Raw genomic sequence first — 12,601 nt, forward strand, 5'->3', positions numbered from 1 at the left:
CTCTTTTAAGTTGCTAGAATAAGGGCTAAGTTTGTAAAAGTTGAAAAAGCTTGAATATAAAAGAAGCTTGGTGTGCGTCTACAGGCAACAATGAAAAAATAAACTGTGATACATAATTTTGTTCTGATCGAAATTAAGGTGTACTGGTGCATACCAACAAAACAACAAGAAAATGTTTTGTTTATGCCAGTCCAAATTAGAATAGTCAAAAATTTGCTCATTTCTTAGTCAAATGAACAAAGAGAATTACACAACTTTAGATAATCTCAGGTCCTTCTTCACCATTCCTCTCTCCACGCCTCTGAAGGGCTCAGCTACGCTGTCGTCCCTCAAAACGTCACTGTGTCCAGTGGCCAAATGGTCACCTTTCGCTGCGGCATTGTGCCTGACAATATGTCCCAGCAATTAAATTTCACAGTCCAGCGTCCTGATGCCAACTACACTTTGACCTGTCCTGGAATATCCCTCAACATCTCAGCTCTGGTGAGAGATGTTATCGTTTCTCTTTTCAAACTAATGAAACAGACACTTTAAGCTTTAGCTTTTATGATTACAACAGATTTCCATGTACTTCCAGTGTGAATTATTTTAATAATTATGTGTATTCCTTTATTTCTTTGTCTCTTTTTACATCTTTCTATATCTGACTAGTCGCTGACTGGGCAATGTGACTACAGATCTCCTGAAATAACTGCCACGTGGCACATAGCTAGCGCCACAGCTAACTTTAATGGCACTCCTTTCCTTTGCCATTCACAAGGTCTTGTTGATAAATATGGCTACCTCTGGATCACTGGTACGTTAAGACAGTTTAAAAATGTAAATGTATTAACTGTGCTAGCCATACTACTAAGAGAATTTTATTAAGAAGCTAACTAGCAGCTAGCAATAAGACCGTCACAGATGTGGGAGACTACCAGATATGTACCAGACACTACCTCAAAGTCAACCTGAAAGTAAATTTATATTTAATATTTTTAGTATTAGTGAAACAGGACAGTTTCCTCATACAATCAAAAACACATATTGATATGGATAGTTTAGAAAGATAGGTGGCATAAAATTGCACACAGATATATATGAGTTACTGGGTGAGTGTGTGAAATTGTCCAGCCTGGAGGTTGTGGGTTTCGTGTCCCGCTCCGAGTGACTGTCTGTGAGAAGTTGGTGTGTTCTCCCTGTGTCTGCGTGGGTTTCCTCCGGGTGACTGTCTGTGAGGAGTGTGGTGTGTTCTCCCTGTGTCCGCGTGGGTTTCCTCCGGGTGACTGTCTGTGAGGAGTGTGGTGTGTTCTCCCTGTGTCCGCGTGGGTTTCCTCCGGGTGACTGTCTGTGAGGAGTGTGGTGTGTTCTCCCTGTGTCCGCGTGGGTTTCCTCCAGGTGACTGTCTGTGAGGAGTGTGGTGTGTTCTCCCTGTGTCCGCGTGGGTTTCCTCCGGGTGACTGTCTGTGAGGAGTGTGGTGTGTTCTCCCTGTGTCCGCATGGGTTTCCTCCGGGTGACTGTCTGTGAGGAGTTGGTGTGTTCTCCCCGTGTCTGCGGGGGTTTCCTCCGGGTGCTCCGGTTTCCTCCCACAGTCCAAAAACACACGTTGGTAGGTGGATTGGAGACTCAAAAGTGTCCGTAGGTGTGAGTGTGTGAGTGAATGTGTGAGTGTGTGTTGCCCTGTGAAGGACTGGCGCCCCCTCCAGGGTGTATTCCCGCCTTGCACCCAGTGATTCCAGGTAGGCTCTGGACCCACCGCGACCCAGAACTGGATAAGTGGTTACAGATAATGAATGAATGTTTGTGTGTGTGTGTGTGTGTGTGTATGTATACGCCCATTGACATGAGTGTGTAGCATTGTCCACATATGTGAGTGGCTTGGTGTCTGTGTCTTCCTATCATCGTAATTAAGAACAGTTTCTAATGGGGTAACTTTAATCATTAACTTAAGTAGGTTTGAAAAATCTCCTTCAGCAATTATAACAAGTAGCTCTCTCTCTCTCTCTCTCTCTCTCTCTCTCTCTCTCTCTCTCTCAGCAAGCAGTTCATATTATGCTATGCTGTTCGGCTGTGTGATGGGAGGGTTTTTTGGGATCCTAATAGTCTTTATTGTGTCATACATTTCCTTGAAGAGATCAGAGAGACTTCAGAAATGCTTCAGTGAGTGATTCTTTTCAGATGCCATTCAACCAAATACTAATGTTTAAACATTAATATTTAAAAAAAAAATGAAACCCTGTAAGTGTACTTTAATACAATAAACTCTCTGTGTTTGCAGGGGGCCCTGAGGAAGATGAGGTGACAGAGGCCTCAAAGGAATTTTGAATATGAACTCTCATCTTATATTCTTTCTAATATGTGTCTAATTCAATTGATCGTCCAGAAGCCAATGTGTGAAAAGCTGGAGCTTGAAACAAATAATAAAAAACAATGTAATAAAACAATCAATTTGGCTCTTTATCCAGCAGAGGGAGCCCCTTGTTCCTCTGTGGTAATGAAGTCAACGTTGTACTGTACAATATCAAAAGCAGGTTGAAACACTGGTCATCCATGGATTAATTAGCCCATTTACAGATGTACTTCTATTATAACAATAGATTAACATTGATGAGGCACATTAATTGGGACTATTGTGTTTATATATTTGTTATTTAATCTATTTATGTCTGTCCTCAGGTTTTTAGATATCTATTGATGATAACACTTACATACAATTCTGTGCAAAAGTCAGTAAACATCATTTACTTAGTTTTAATTATATATTATTATTATATTTACCAGAAGACTGCAAAGAAACCTCAACAATTTCAGTATTTATTCTCTGCCATTTGCAGTTTGCCCCGAAAGAAATAAACAGGGATATTTTTCCACACTTCCAAAGTTCAGTCTTAGGACTTGGTTGTGTTTCCTGCTCCTCACGACCCCAAACACATTCAGTGTATTTTTATATACATAATTTTTAGTTGTTGTTCCAGTTTTCAGTCAAATATACATAAACAGACGTGAAAATGCTAGGTGTAGTATTCAATAGTGTCATTAATGAACTGACACAGCAGAACATTTCATTGCTGACCAGAAAACCAAATATATCCTTTGCACAGACATTTCCCAAAGCAGATATATTTTTCTGTTCTTTGTCTCATCAGCTGGAATTATGAAATCTAATTCTGAAAGTTTTGTATGAAGTTTAACCTTGTGGATATAGTTATTGTAGAAGTTTAAGTTGGATTATTAAAATAATGTACCAATTAAAAGAAATATTTGAGCAAAATATCATGATAATCATTCATTCATTCATTATCTGTAAGCACTTATCCAATTCAGGGTCGCGGTGGGTCCAGAGCCTACATGGAATCATTGGGCGCAAGGTGGGAATACACCCTGGAGGGGGCGCCAGTCCTTCGCAGGGCAACACACACACACACACACACACACACACATTCACTCACATTCACAGACACTTTTGAGTCGGCAATCCACCTACCAATGTGTGTTTTTGGACTATGGGAGGAAGCCGGAGCACCCGGAGGAAACCCACGCAGACACAAGGAGAACACACCACACTCCTCACAGACAGTTACCCGGAGGAAACCCACGCAGACACAGGGAGAACACACCACACTCCTCACAGACAGTGACCCGGAGCAGGACTCGAACCCACAACCTCCAGGTCCCTGAAGCTGTGTGACTGCGATATTGTGCGCAAAACACAATATGGCAGTAGCAGCCATTTTAAACCTGAATGGTGTCTTCCTTTTGTTTTTGTTTTTTTGGTCCATTTTTTCACTGATCAACTACATTCAGTGGAAATTCGATTTCTTAAGTTATTGTGTCTGCACCAATTCTTTCAACAATTGGAAAGATATTCTTTCAATGACAAACTTCAATTTCATTTTAAACCTGGGTATTAAACAAACGCTTTTATTAAAGAACTTGAAATACTGTTCAAGGTCTGTGATGACTGTTTATCTGTTAAAAAAATCAGAAACAGAAGAAAGGATGATCCTGCTTTGCACAGCCCTCTTACCTCACTGCATATTTTAAAGCTGCGAGAGGGTGAGGTGTGTTTGTAGAAGCGAGGTAAATGTGATAGCACTGTTTGTTAAGTTACATTCCTGGCACTTTCTTCATGATTAAAAAAACCCCAAACAACTGCAGTCTAATCATTAACTTGAGAGCTATCCCTTCTTCAAAAACTGACATATTTGAGTCTTTACTGATTAGATGTTGGTGCTGACATTTGAAAAACAATTTCAACTCTTTATTTCATCTCTTTTCACAGCAGAAATTTCACTCTTGATATTTTTCTATAGAAATATGTAATATTTATGGAACATGACATTCTGAACAAGGGTTTGTAATTGTTCAAGTAAGTGAATGGGAATGTGGTTTCTCTCTCAAGAAAACTGCAATCCTGGTTTCCATTTTATCTTAACATGATGGGTTTAAGGAGAGAGATGTGATCTGTTCACAGCAATCAATTCTGATAGAACCTTTCATTCCTCATTGCTCACTAGCAGCTCAATGCAGAATCACAATATTTCACACAAATTTCTAATCTAATTTTTAAAATATGTCAATTTAATACAGCCACTAGAGGGCCCACAGAATGAGATTTCTCATTACAGACTCACCTATGAAATGGTTCATGTTAATGAGATGCCACTGTCCTTATTCATACAAATGTTTAACTGAAAAAAATTGGTTCTTTTTGAGAAATAAGGGACAATTCAATGCTAAGTTTAACAGAAGTCAAACATTAGGACTCCTGAGGTGAGCTACAGTCGAAGCGTTGGCAACTAACATTAGGAAGTTACAAGTTGGATCTTCATACATCCAAGACTGGGAGTCCAAGAGAGTATAATTGGCTTCACTATGTGGGTTGGTAGGATGCCCCTCTTATTTTGACCATCTCTCCGCTCATGCACAAATGTCTGCCAGCTGATGTGAGAGATCTGGGGAGTTTGCATTCTTCTCAGGCATGTTGAGCTGTCTGAAGACGTCGCGTTAACACTGGGCACTGTGTGAAATCAGGGAGAGACTCACTAACAAGTGGGTTTTAATGAAAACTAACAATTGGGTAGCAAAAGAAAGAAAAAGATTTGCATATATGAATAAAAACTGGCCTGTTTTGGGAATATATAAATATGAAGTTAGGTTTACATTGAAATATTATATTTTTTATAATTTTACCGTTTAACCAATGATATTTTTGAAAACTGATTAGATTTTGATGAAATTTAGAATCTGATGTGCTGCAAGTGTGTGAATCCTATCTAGTTATTACTTGTTAGAAGTTGTCCAAACTAGTCTGTGTGACATTTGCAAAGCCTTATCACTGGCAGCTCTCCAGTGTAGTGTATTCCTACCATCTCCTTGAGGTTTACTCCTTCATGGACATAAAATCCTGTGGCTGAACTTGTAGCTTGATAGAGGTGGAATCTAATAATAGAGAAAAGTCTCGTTTCAATATCCCGAGGTTGCTGTGGCGCCTCCTTAAGCACCCGAGGAAGCTCCAATAAATCTGCAGTTTGTTGTGTAATGGTTCTCAAACAGTGATCCAGTAGGGAGGATTTCACTTTGTGTAGTCCACTTCAGTCCTTATTTCCATGACCACTTTGACAGGCTGTGATCTCACATGCTATGAGGCTCATATAAATCTATGGTTTCACATATACATACTTCCTCAAATGATTACTCAGGAGGAAGGATTTTAAAAGAAATATTAGGGAAGTATGCTCAATCGCCTGCTCTTATTTGATCCTCAGCTATATTCAAGAACAATGCAAAAACCACACAAAGTTGGAGGCAAGCCAGGATATGCAGTTTCTATGGGTTTTTTTTTTTATCTTATTTTTAACGCTGGTTTCTGCACTACATTTGACACAGAAGACGCTGTAGGTTTAAATTATGTAATATATAATCTCTTAAAAAGTTACAAATTGAGAAAAACAGACTCCTAATCTTTGCTAATGCTAATTTTTTTAGCAGCAAACAACAAAGCCAGCTAACGTTCACTGTGTGAGATTTTTAGCATTTGTGATTATATATATATATAATTGTATAAATACCTCACATTATTTTTTTTATAATATATCTATATATATAATTATGTTCAGAGTTGCAGACTTAACAAATACAGGAACTCTTTTTTTTTTTTTGTCTGAACAGGTAACCTCACTGCTAAAAGCCTTAGCAGCCATTTTGATATAATGTCAACTCAAGGTTGAGGGAAGGCAGTGTACATTTGAACAGGATTTGTAAAAGATAGCTAAAATTTCAGATAGTACTTATTTTAGTAGACTTAACAATGTACACTTTACAGTCTACCTCATTAAAGTAGGCCTAAATGCCTATAAACCCAAATATGGTAGTGCTTTCTTGTTATATATTTTGTAGAACAGTCTAGGGCCTGTTTATTTTGGGCAAAGTTGTTGGTCTTGACTCAATGATATGTTTGTAGATGAAACACACACTCTATCAATCTTTGTCACCCTGCTCTCTTTTCATCTGCTTACCAATATGATACTCACAAATGTAGCTTAATGTATAACAAGTGCCACGGAACATGAGGGTAGACACCGTAATTGAGTCCTTGACTCCACCCAACTTTTTGACCCTGAAATATATATTTTTTTACTTACTTACGTCACAGAGCAGCCAAGGTGATAGATAGATAGATAGATAGATAGATAGATAGATAGATAGATAGATAGATAGATAGATAGATAGATAGACTATATTTGACCATTTTTAATCATTGCACTCTGAACAAAACTTTGTATGTCAAAAATGTTATCTGTAGAAGATACGTTTTTTTCTGTTTGTAAAATAGTTCAGTGTAAAAACAATGTTGACAAGACAAGCATAATTGTGAAATAGATAGCCTCTGGAATGTACTGTAACTACACCTAAATATGACATTAGGGTTAGTGCTAGCCTCTTTCAAATGCCTTTTAAACACTGTTTAAGCCGTAAACATGCAAACAGTGTTTGGAGGCTAAACACGGTGAGGCTGCAAGGCAGGCACCACGGTATTCACAGATATGATGTCCAGTGTTTTAGGTGTAAACAATTAGGAGGAGTTAGACTTGAAGGTAAAAGCAAAGACAGAAATGTATATTTAGACTTTCTGCACATTCTGTACGTTGCATACCTCCGTGCCCACGTTCTGAAACACTAACACATCCCGAGGGAAGGTAAGACATTTCTATTTGTTCTGTTTCATTACCTTTTTATGAATAATTTCCATAATTCTTTATCTCATTGTCTACATTAGTAATTTTTGAATAAGGCTTAATAGGACACAGCAGAGACATTGCACGCCTTGTAGCCTTTTTTGTTTTGATATCTTGAGGACATGTACTTAGTATAAACAGATACTCAAGTAGCTGTATTTGGAATAATCAAGTAGCTGTATTTGGAATAATCATTTTGCTGTGTTTTTTTGTGTTTTTATGTGTCGTGATTTTGTTACATTAGTTGTAAATTTGGAATTAGGCTAAATATTTGTGTTTGAAAGAATTTTAGGTGAAATTCAAAGTAGTTGGTAAATTGTCAGTTAAATACTATTGGGTAATGTGTTGGGTTTTTTTTTTAATGCCAAATAGAAATAATAAAGTAAAGCCATAATACAACTCATTTTTGACATCTTAAAACTGTTTTATGTATGGATTTTTTTAAAGTCAAGAACTACATAGGAAGTTGGTTATTACCTCTTCTAATTGGGTTATTTTCATATATATTCCTGTGTGTGACTTAAGATATTTCTACGTTCTGGTCGAGTTGGGACTAGAAAGTGTGCACGAGACTGAAGGCCCTACAAAACCATTTAATTCCATAATGAATTATTCAATGAATATTATTTTTAAAAAATTAATATAATTAAGAATGTATTACATTTACTAATACATTTATTGTTAATGCAAGTACAAATTAAAATGAGCGATTTCTGTATAAAAGAAGCTTCTGGGTGAGTTAAAGGTTTTCCTACAAGTGTACAACCACAACAAGAACCCTATAGGACCGTTTATTTCTGAGAGTATGGTCCCACATGTATGCGCTTAAGTAGCGTAGTTGTAAAGTGCAGGATTTTGGCCTTCACAGCACTCGCTTCAGACCCTCATCCTTCTCCAATACACACATGCAATGGATAGCAGTAAAAGCCAGAGGTGGCTGTCCTTTGGTTCGAAAGAACACTGAGTTAATATCCTCACCAGGGAAGGGGGCCCAAAATTTCCAAAACAGCCCTGATACACTAGGATGTGATCACAAGGGCAAGCCAAGGGTACCCCGCAGCTCGCTGTGCCCTCGCTGCTTTGACCCAGGCGTCTTGTGTTTACTGTAAAAACACCCGTGCTGATCTGACTCAGCTGCTTCTACAGCTGTATCTACTAAGAAAACATTCCTGCTCCATTCCACATCTGTCCACGGACTTGCATTTATCATTAAATAAAGTTATGGAAAAAAGTACACTGCAGTTTTCTCTCAGTGGTGCCAAAAGAACCACTATTGGGTCCCAAAGTATTGATGTCTGAGTGCGAAGAAGATTTAATTAATATTCACATAATGCAAGGGTCAAATGACCCCATAAATGAGGTGTGAGTGGGAAGAACCTTTTATTTGTAAAAGGAACCTACACTTTATGTAAAAGTTATGTGACACTTAAACATTAAACGTTTTTTAAGGATTTTTCTAATACAGTTTACGATGTGTTCTCTGTTTGAAGGGAGAGACCCAATACTTATCTGTATTCAAGAACGTGTAATTGACAAATGTATGTTCTCAGACTCGCGTTCTCTTTGTGACAGAAAGCAGGAACTGGGAAGATGAGGGGCTTCACTTCGCTAGTCCTCTTTGCAGGTAAATATTTTTCCTATTTTGAATTCTTCTGAAGGGCATCCAAAGCATCTGTAGCAATAACAGAACGTGAGAGAGCTTATTTACTGTGATTTTTTAAAACATTTATTTGTATTTTTTGTCCTTCCAATTCAGTGAATCTACCCAACAGAATGAATCTGCATTTGATTCAACTGTTAAATTGCCCCAGGTTCAGGCAACAGTGGATACAACAATAGACACATTGTCACTCTTTAAAGAAAATTTAAAAAAAATAATAACTTGGTGCAGCCATTTTATATTAGAAAATGGAATGCTTTTAAGTTTTATTTGAACATTAACAAGGTTCGATTTGATCCCAAATCTTAGTGGTTTTTTAAAAACACAAAAATGAAATTTGGACAGTGGCAAGAACCAATATCTGTAAAATACATATATATAATTCACTATAAACTATATCCAATGGGCCAGCCTTGGCCTAATGGTTAGAGACCAGGCTTGGTACTGGAAGGTTGTGGGTTCGATCCCCAGGACCGGCAGGATCATCCACAGCTGAAGTGCCCTTGAGCAAGGCACTGAACCACTAGACGCTCCCCAGGCCAATCTGCCGCCAGTTCTGGGTGTGTGTTCACGGCCCCTAGTGCCCTTGTGTGTGTGTGCACTGCCACAGATGGGTTAAATGGGGAAGACACATTTCGTTGTACAAGGACAAATAATTGCACATTATCTTTATAAATAATGGTAAGTGCTCATGCATTGGTTAAGATTATATATGTCTAATTGTGTTAAAACTGTGTTCACATATTCATAACCAACCTACAAAAAATCATGTATTAATTGTTAGTGCTTTAATTTAGGCAATTTTTTAAAAGTTTGTTTGCACAGATTGAATATTAAAATAAATAAATGTGAAGTTTGATACATAAAATTAAAAAATTAAACCAAACATAATGTGTTGTCATGTCTTTCACATAGTCTTCTTTTGCTCCTAGTTTTCAGTACATTCCTCAGTGAAGCTGAAGCAAGTAAGTGTATATTTTCTGTTGTCACAGCCACACTCGGCTTAATGCATTATTTTTCCATACACAACAATGGAAACTGCTATTTTCAGCTGTTTTACATAAAGCTGTTTCCACTGCTGAGGATGTCACTAATTTCCACTTCTCCATTTCTTTCCTTGTTTCTTCTTTTTCGGCTCAGATCCATTTGTTTACAGTAAGTACTCCAGACCTTATTGCCCTAGACCCGAATACAGTGCTGCATGCTGGCAGGAAACTGACATAGCACTAATCATTTTATAAAATTAATGTAAAATCTGGAAAAGAAAATGCTTAATGTTATTGGTATCAACTTCCCATTTCGTCCCTGACTCTTTAGACTATGACAGGCTGCGGATTGGAGGCATTATTTTCACAGTCCTACTTGTAATAGGAGCCTTTTTTGTCTTGTTTCGTAAGTATTCATTCTCATATTTCGGGTATTTGATACTTATTTACACTGTTGTCTTCCATGTCGTGCAGTGGTCTAACTGTAACATTTCTCTGCCACAGATGACAAATGCGGATCAAAGAAGAAGTAAGTACCATCTTTCCCACTGCATTTCCTTTTGGGCCATAAGGACCTATCATATTCAACATGGCTAAATGTTGTAGACACCATTCTTCTGAAATCCAGAGCATTTCCAGAACGTTTGTCCCCCTGTTTGTAGCAGCAACAGCATCTACTCCTCTAAGAAGGCTTTACATGTAGATTGTCGTGGACATTTTGAGTTTATAAAAGATTATTCCTATTGAATCAGCACAATAGTCAGCTTTAATGCAATGAGAAGCCTTTTATTTCTTCTGCAGAGGAATAACCCCAAGTCTGAGAGCTGCTCTCCTCTGCTGGAGGGTGGTCCAGTATTTTATACCTCCACTTCTGTAGCCTTGTAAGGGTATAACACACACGTTAAGTTCTCTTTTACTGGGAACTGCCCTCAACCTGTTCTAGGCATGCCGCCAACAAGTGGAACACACAGAATGAGTTCTGCTACATGTCTCACGCAAAAGCAGATAAGAGCCCGCACAGACTAGAATATATTAGAACACACACACACACACACTTTATTTATATATATATTTATATATACAAATTTCTCCTGGGCGGCACGGTGGCGCAGCAGGTAGGTGTCGCAGTCACACAGCTCCAGGGGCCTGGAGGTTGTGGGTTCCCGCTCCGGGTGACTGTCTGTGAGGAGTTGGTGTGTTCTCCCTGTGTCCGTGTGGGTTTCCTCCGGGTGCTCCGGTTTCCTCCCACAGTCCAAAAACACATGTTGGTAGGTGGATTGGCGACTCAAAAAGTGTCCGTAGGTGTGAGTGTGTGAGTGAATGTGTGTGTGTGTCTGTGTTGCCCTGTGAAGGACTGGTGCCCCCTCCAGGGCCCAATGCGCCCAATGATTCCAGGTAGGCTCTGGACACACCGCGACCCTGAACTGGATAAGGGTTACAGATAATGAATGAATGAATGAATGAATGAATGAACGAATTTCTCCTAAAAGATGTTAAAACTTGCATTCAGATTAGTGAGGTCAGGGAGTTGAATTGAGCTCCGTCACTTTAGAGGATACAGTTCCACTGCCTTATAACCTAATGCCACACGGCTTCATATCCCTCTGGTCCATGATTGGCACTGGGAATGTTGAGCTCATGTGCAGCAGAAACTGTACATTAGAAAAGGTGTCTACAAATGTATGGGTATATAAAGGTTACGAGGTTCAGAATTACATTCATTTCCTCCATCAAAGGTGTTCTGGTGGCTTATGAGATAAAAACTCTTCTTGTATTTTCTGTCTCTTTTACAGGAAGCATGATGAGGAAGCAAGTCAGATTTAAAGATGTCATCCCATCAGAGCCTGTCTTCTGGTTGGAAATCATTGCTGGATGAGACTCATGCTCTGTCTGACTGCTCAAAATAGAGCTATATTTACTCCTTATTTTTTATTGACTTGCATCACTCAGGGGTTGGTGAAATAGTACTATTTTGATCCAGTCCGACAAGGCATCTGTTTCCTTCTTTTGTGAGCAGGGACGAAAGTAGCTCTTACACGTTCCCGCTCTAAAGTCATTTATCCTAATTTGAACTCTGTCAACTGAGAATTCCTTTCAATGCTTTCGCTGCACAAAACAATAGCAGGGGTAACAGGGTCCATGCAGAAAATCAAATGAAAATAAAGTCAAATTTAATCTTTATGCCTTCATGCTCTTTTCAGTGTGGATTAATAATGTAGTTTATAATAATAATAATAAAAAAAAGGTTTTATTAGGACTGTCGTAGTCTGGATTGGGAAACCAATGGTTACTGAATGTCTGAGATAGCAGCATAACTGACCTCACTCTCTCTGGGTAGGATGGCCCTCCCTCTGTCCCAGTCACTCACAATACAAGCAAACACAGGTGGCCCTTAGCAAACAAAACAGAGAAGGCCCTTAGTGTTCCCCTGCAAATGTGTTGAGCTGTCGAATGATGTGTTAGTGACACTTTTAAAAGTGGGTGCAACTTGAAATGATTAAAATTTGGGTTTAAAATATTTGGCCTAGTGTTACGTTTTGAATGGAATGTGATTTTACCTTAAATATATTTGTATATTAAACCTGCATTGCCATTTATTCGTTTTAATTCCTTTAAGTTGCTGTGTAAGATGTCTGAATCTTTTAGAGTGGCTATCATCTGTCCATCCTGAGGACACAGTTCCACTGCCCCACAGTCCAGTGTTGACTAGGGTGACCAGATCTAAGATGGTGAAAAA

At 38.6% G+C, this 12,601-nt stretch overlaps 1 long non-coding RNA gene across 1 annotated transcript; it reads left to right on the forward strand.

The window, feature by feature from the left end:
- The first annotated feature begins 10,017 nt into the window (after positions 1–10,017).
- Positions 10,018–12,460, forward strand: LOC136710941 (uncharacterized). Its single transcript, XR_010804682.1, has 4 exons — positions 10,018–10,033; positions 10,196–10,270; positions 10,369–10,393; positions 11,658–12,460. It is a non-coding gene; the product is annotated as an uncharacterized lncRNA (long non-coding RNA).
- Positions 12,461–12,601: the final 141 nt, after the last annotated feature.

This window comes from Hoplias malabaricus, chromosome 1 (genome assembly GCF_029633855.1).
Source record: "Hoplias malabaricus isolate fHopMal1 chromosome 1, fHopMal1.hap1, whole genome shotgun sequence".
NCBI classification, from domain to species: domain Eukaryota; kingdom Metazoa; phylum Chordata; class Actinopteri; order Characiformes; family Erythrinidae; genus Hoplias; species Hoplias malabaricus.